The sequence below is a fragment of the Carlito syrichta genome, unplaced genomic scaffold, assembly GCF_000164805.1.
Source record: "Carlito syrichta isolate Samal-C Ts95f unplaced genomic scaffold, Tarsius_syrichta-2.0.1 Scaffold315645, whole genome shotgun sequence".
In the NCBI taxonomy this organism is placed as follows: domain Eukaryota; kingdom Metazoa; phylum Chordata; class Mammalia; order Primates; family Tarsiidae; genus Carlito; species Carlito syrichta.
This window is the reverse complement of record NW_007259741.1, coordinates 1137508-1143605: the sequence shown is the minus strand read 5'-3', so window position 1 is coordinate 1143605 and position 6098 is coordinate 1137508.

Genomic DNA, 6098 nt, shown 5'->3' with positions numbered 1-6098 from the left:
GGCTAATAAAGGAAATATGTCCAGAAAACTTAATTGCAAATTGATAACTGCCTACAATAATTATTAAATAAAATCCTGATGAGATCGGTATGGGATCCCCCCAAAATAGTACCCTTCGTCTGTGCTCAGTGATGATCAAGGTAAAAACATCTCCTAAACTAGCACCTAGATTTTAAAGAAAAGGTTTCAGAAATAGGTAAGACTTGAATTCTAGTTTACTACATAACAGTTGGGTAACCTTGGGAAGTCATGTAACCTTTTTCTTCTGTGTGCAATATAGGTTTATTACTAATTACAGCACTACTTTGTTATAAAGATTATGTATCCTACATAAGAAAGGTCAATTCAAATCAATCAAATAATTCATTTAGTTGAAAAATATTTAATGAGAATTTTTATATGGCAGGTATTGCAGACACAAAGATAAAAAAAAAGACATGTATAATTTCATTATATCCAGTGATCTTCATCATATCTCAACAACCTGAAACTTAAAGATTAAACTTTGGACTTTAACATCTTGCTTTAAAAACGTTTTTTTAAGTAAAAAGTGCTTGTTTGAAAAGTCTCTAACAAAGTAGCTAAGGAGAAGTCTGAACAAGTCTGATAAGAGAATAGGCATTAATGTCATCAGACAACTAATGCCCCTTTAGTACTGACTGCCTCATTTTCTGACTTAGGCAGAGAGAGGTGACCAGTTCACAGGGGTACTTAAAAAGAAATCATCCAAGGGAGCTTCTGACACCCCACAAAATCATTATCTACTATAGAACCATCTCTAATAGCTAAAATAGACTTAACAAAGATTAAAGCCGAGCTTCTAGGTCAGAGTAAAGTCCCACAAGGTTCCTCTTCTGACCAAAAACCAACTAAAATAAAATTTTCAACTATAAAAGTGATATAGATATTTAAAATGTTAGTATACCTAATTTTAAGTGATTTTGGTTGTAATGATCAAAAATTAATAAAATACTTCCAAAATTATTTTATGCAAAAATTCTAGAACAGATTATTGTACAAACTAGAGTGTTTCCATTTACTTTAAGCTTTGTTTGTGTGTTGGTTTGAGGTTTTTTTTTTTTTTTTAGCCATCTCAAAATAAAGAAACATTCATTGGACAAATGCTTACATGATCTGTTTCTATTTTAGGTCCTCAGTTTAAAAATTACCATATACTTGATATGTTGGGTGGTAAATTGCTCAAGAAATGCTATTTTCTTTCTACTCTGGTCTCTGTTTTATATTTATTTCTCTATTGCCTTCTGACATTCTTATGCTATTAGACCTTCATCTTCAAGTGACAGGTACCACAACCTTCCAAATGCCCCTAGATATACACTTTCTTCTGCTATGTGTTAGTTTTCTATCCCACCTATTCACCAGCCTACATGCTGCCTCTATTTGAGCAATCTTGAAACTGAAAGTTACATTATCTTCTCAAATCTTTCTATGGATAATTATTACAGATAATTTTGTTTGTTTTTAATGTTATCTTCTGGCCCCAGAATTATATTTATTTCCTCTGGGTTCAGATATTATGTGCACTTGTCTTGTGTTTACTCACTGCGTATTTTCAATGATTGCTCAGGAAGGCAGTGGCAGTGCAGAAATCCCCCCGAGCACTTGATTAAATAATGCAATGCTTTCAGTGATATTTTTTAAAAGGTAAAAACATAAAAGCATTGAGAGCATTTATTTATTGTATTTTATTTAAGAATTTCTTTTTTACGTATTTTAATTTTTTTATTTTAAAGATGTGAGGTACAGGGTTGGGTATAAAAATGATCATTATACAGGTACCCTTGTTTACGAGGTGTGCCCCTCCCTCCCCCAGCAGATCTCCATTACTGTAATCCCTCATCCCCTGCTACACAGGCAGTTTCTCACTACTGCCAGTCTTTTTCTTGTAGTATTATGATAATTGTTCAAGGTCCACTTATGAGTGAGAACATGTGATTCTCACTTCTTTGTTTTGTGATAGATCACTCAGTATTATAGACTCTAATCATTGTCTATTTCTATTGTCTATTTCTGTTCATGGAATTTGCTCAACAAAAGTAATCATCAAAACTGTTCATTGTCTTGGCACAAGCCACTAACTGATTTTCAACAGAATTCTCTCAATCACTAATAATTTTTGAAACAAAATAAAATATAGCACATAATATAATGCACTAGAGTTATTACAGCACTCCCTATATCTTAACAATAAAAGAAGGGTTTTTTTTTTTAACGTTCATTGATATATCCTATGCACAAATTCAGTTTTTTTGTGGGGGGAAAGTTTTCAGAATAATCAATAAGTATTAACTGTTTGATCTCAAAGTGTTATGTAGTAATATACTAAAATAAGAAGTTTAAATAATTCATGAAAATTTCTTTATTTCTGATTTTCAGGATTTACAAAAAAATCTTAATAGAGAATAAAAGGTTTTTAGGTACACATGTGATTAAAATATCAGAATTTTAGTAATTTTATTTGTGAGACTAGGAAGCATCAAGACTTCCATGTAGCACTGGCAAAAACAAATATTTAAAGTAAGGTTATTTCTTATAGGAATATTGTAAATAGAAGTTGTACTGTTGGCCTTGTCATATCTTTGACTTCTTGTTCTCTTTGCTTTAGTTTCCTCATCAATAATATGGGGACAATAGTATCATTTTCAAATGCTTATTCCTAAAATTGAAAAAAGGTAATCCACGTAAAACATTTAAAAGTTGCCACAGAAAAATAATACAATACATTGTTAGGTATATTGCTACATTGATAACATTGCATAATGCTAAACATGCACGTAGTGTAATTTTTAGTGACAGATATTTCTAGAAGGGTAAATTAACAAATTAACCTGCCAGTAAATCTCAAGAAATCCATCATTTAGAATTGTCTTATTTTTTTGTGAAAGAACAGTATAGAAGATCCTCACTATCAAAAGAGATTACTTGATGACTAAGGATCCACCCCTGAGCATCAGTAATTATATTGTCCTGAATTACAGTGTTACATTTGGATCCTGGGTCTTTCATATGATAGCTGACTTCCTCACTAGGTGATGCAAGGTGGCTTACTTTTACTTGTTTGTTATTTTACAGATGGTCATTACATTAGATGTTCTCTCTTTTTTTAATATGAAACGGATTCTGAGTCACATAAGCATAATTATTTTTGAATAATATGTTTGAAAGACAGAGGCTCTGAGAGCTATCTTTCTCTTAATTTCACAATCTGTACAAAGTAGAAGTAATTTTTAATGGCTGTGCAGTGGACTACTACACCATAGTTACACATAGTTTAGACAAGTTAGAGAAAAATAAGACAAACACTTTCTAATCTCAAAAAGAATTAATTTTCAAATATTATCTATCAAAAGTCTTGTTCTTATCAAGATCCCAATGAATGACTAGATTTAGAATTATCTAAAAAAGTTCTGGTTTGGGTATTTTGTCTGCAAAATGGCATCAAAAAAGTAGAAACAGGCCGGACTCGGTGGCTCAACCTGTAATCCCGCGCCTTGGGAGGTTGAGGTGAGTGGATTGCCTGAGTCCGCGGGTTCAAGACCCGCCTGGGCAGCGAGACCTCATCTCTACAATAAATCAAAAAATCAGCCGGGCGTGGTAGCGCATGCCTGTAATTCCGGCTACTTGGAAGGCTGAGGCGGAAGGATCGCTGGAGCCCAGCAGGTCGAGGCTGTGGTGGCCAGGAGCGGCCACTGCACTCCAGTCTGGGCGACAGAGTGAGACTCCAACTCAAAAAACAAACAAACAAACAAACAAACAAACAAAAAAGCAGAAACATGACGGGAGAAAAAAAATAAACATCTGACTGCTTTAGAAATCTGGTGTTTTGCCTAAGAATAAAATTATTAGCTTGAGAAGATCACAACAATATTTCACACTATTCACAGGGCAATGAAAGGGAGTGGGGAAACATACCAATTGTTCCCACTAGAGGGAAAATGTTCACCACATCTGGAAATCAATATAGCTCCTTCATTGCTATGTCTCAATCCCAGAAAAATATTGGTATAGTTTCTTGGTAAGAGCAAAGATAATATCATTTTTAAACTGTTCAAATTTCTTAGATATAAGTTTAATTTGGTATGCACCCACATGGTCTGGCATACATTATTTTGTACATCAGTTCATTAATAACTACATATGAAAAAATATGCATCTTTATATACAACAATGTCAGTTAGCACTGTTACTTATTTTACAAGAGGCCTCAAGAGCAGACAGATTGTGATTGCTGCAATTAGAGTGTGATTATTGTATTTTATGGTAAGCGTATTTTTAATTTTATAAGAAACTTCCAAACTATGTCCAGACAGGTTTTTGTGATTTAAACACCTATTCATTTTGTTCCTTTCTTAGGTGATGGCCTATACATATTATTTTTAATAAGAATTTTTATATTTATAAAATAAAAACTATATTTTCTGAGAAAATAGAAACAAAAATTAGTTTTGAAGACAATAAAAAATTTTATTTACAGAAGATGCAAATTATTAAGTGTGGGGAAAATGGTAGAATTCCTAAATTACAATACTCCACCCAAAAAATAAATAAATAATTTAGGAAATCATCATCAGTGGTTACTAAGACTATGGCTGAAAGATTTTTAGGAAATATACAGTCTCAAACTACAGCTCCACAAATTACTTAATTACAGTGTGAAACTTTTACATTTTTAAAAGCTATACCCACACCACCTTAACCATGGAAACAAACTTAGAAGCAAGAATGGGTCAATTTGAAATCACGTGCTTTCTAACATGAAATCAAGCAAAACCCACAGCTCTGACATACAATTTTTGCCAAAAATGTTTAATCTGAATCTAATCATGAGAAAACAATCCAGACAAAGATGCTCTAAAATAACTAGATTAAACTGTTTAAACAATTCAATATTATGAAATACAGAGAAGATAGAGAACTCTTATAGAATTAATGAAATGAAAGAGACATGACAACCAAATATCATATTTGAATCTTAACTCAATCCTGATTTTTTTAAAATGGATGACATAAGTTAGATATTATCTAATTAGATCAATTAGAATTAATATTGTATTTCTTGGGTGTGATAGTGGTATTAAGAGAATGTCCTTGTTCTCAGAAGTACATGCTGAAGTGCTTTAGGGTTGGGGTGAGCTGTCCATAACTTACTTTCAAGCAGTTTGCAGAAACATTGACACACACACATTTAAAGAAAGCACAAATGAGCTTGTGGCAAAAAAAAAAAAAAAACAGAAATAAAAATAAAAAGTGGCAAATTATCAATACAGATGACAGGTGTATGGTTTTCAAAGCTTTTAAATAAGCATTTTGTTTCAGAATATCTAGTACAAAAAAGCCATAAAGACAATACAGATAGTTTGCATATATCACATAATAGTTGTTCCTATAATTTACATTGTATATTAGTCTGATACATTTGCCACAATTAATGACCCAACACTGATACATTGTTATTAACTGAAGTCTATATGTAATTAGGATTTCTATAGTTTTTCCTCATGTCTTTTTCTGTTTCAGAATCCCATTTAGGAGAGTACATTACATTTGGTCTTGACTGATATTTTCTCAGATTTTCTTTGTGTTTGATGAGCTCGGCAGCTGTAAGGAATACCAGTTCACTATTCTGTAGAATAGCCTTCAACTGTCAGGTGTCTATTGTTTTTTCTCATTATTAGACAGGGTAATGTTTTTGATATGGAAGCCACAGAGTTAAAGGTGACATTCTCATCACCCTGACAAAGACCCATCCTATCAACATGACTTATTACAGCTGACATTGACCTTTGCACTTGGTTGAGGTCAGGTGTCTTCACTGTAAGGTTACTCTTCTCCCCTCTTACATGCTGCTGTCTTTGGAAAGAAGTCTTTATGTAAAAGCCACATTCCAGGAGGAGGTGATTATAATTTACTCCTTTCCTCCTTATAGGTGAAGTATCTACCCATCTGGAATTCGTTTGCACAGGATATCCGTGTATTTCTCCCCCATTTATTTATTTATATCCATATGAACTCACGGATATTTATTCTTTTTTTTTTTTTTTTTTGAGTTGGAGTCTCACTCTGTCGCCCAGACTGGA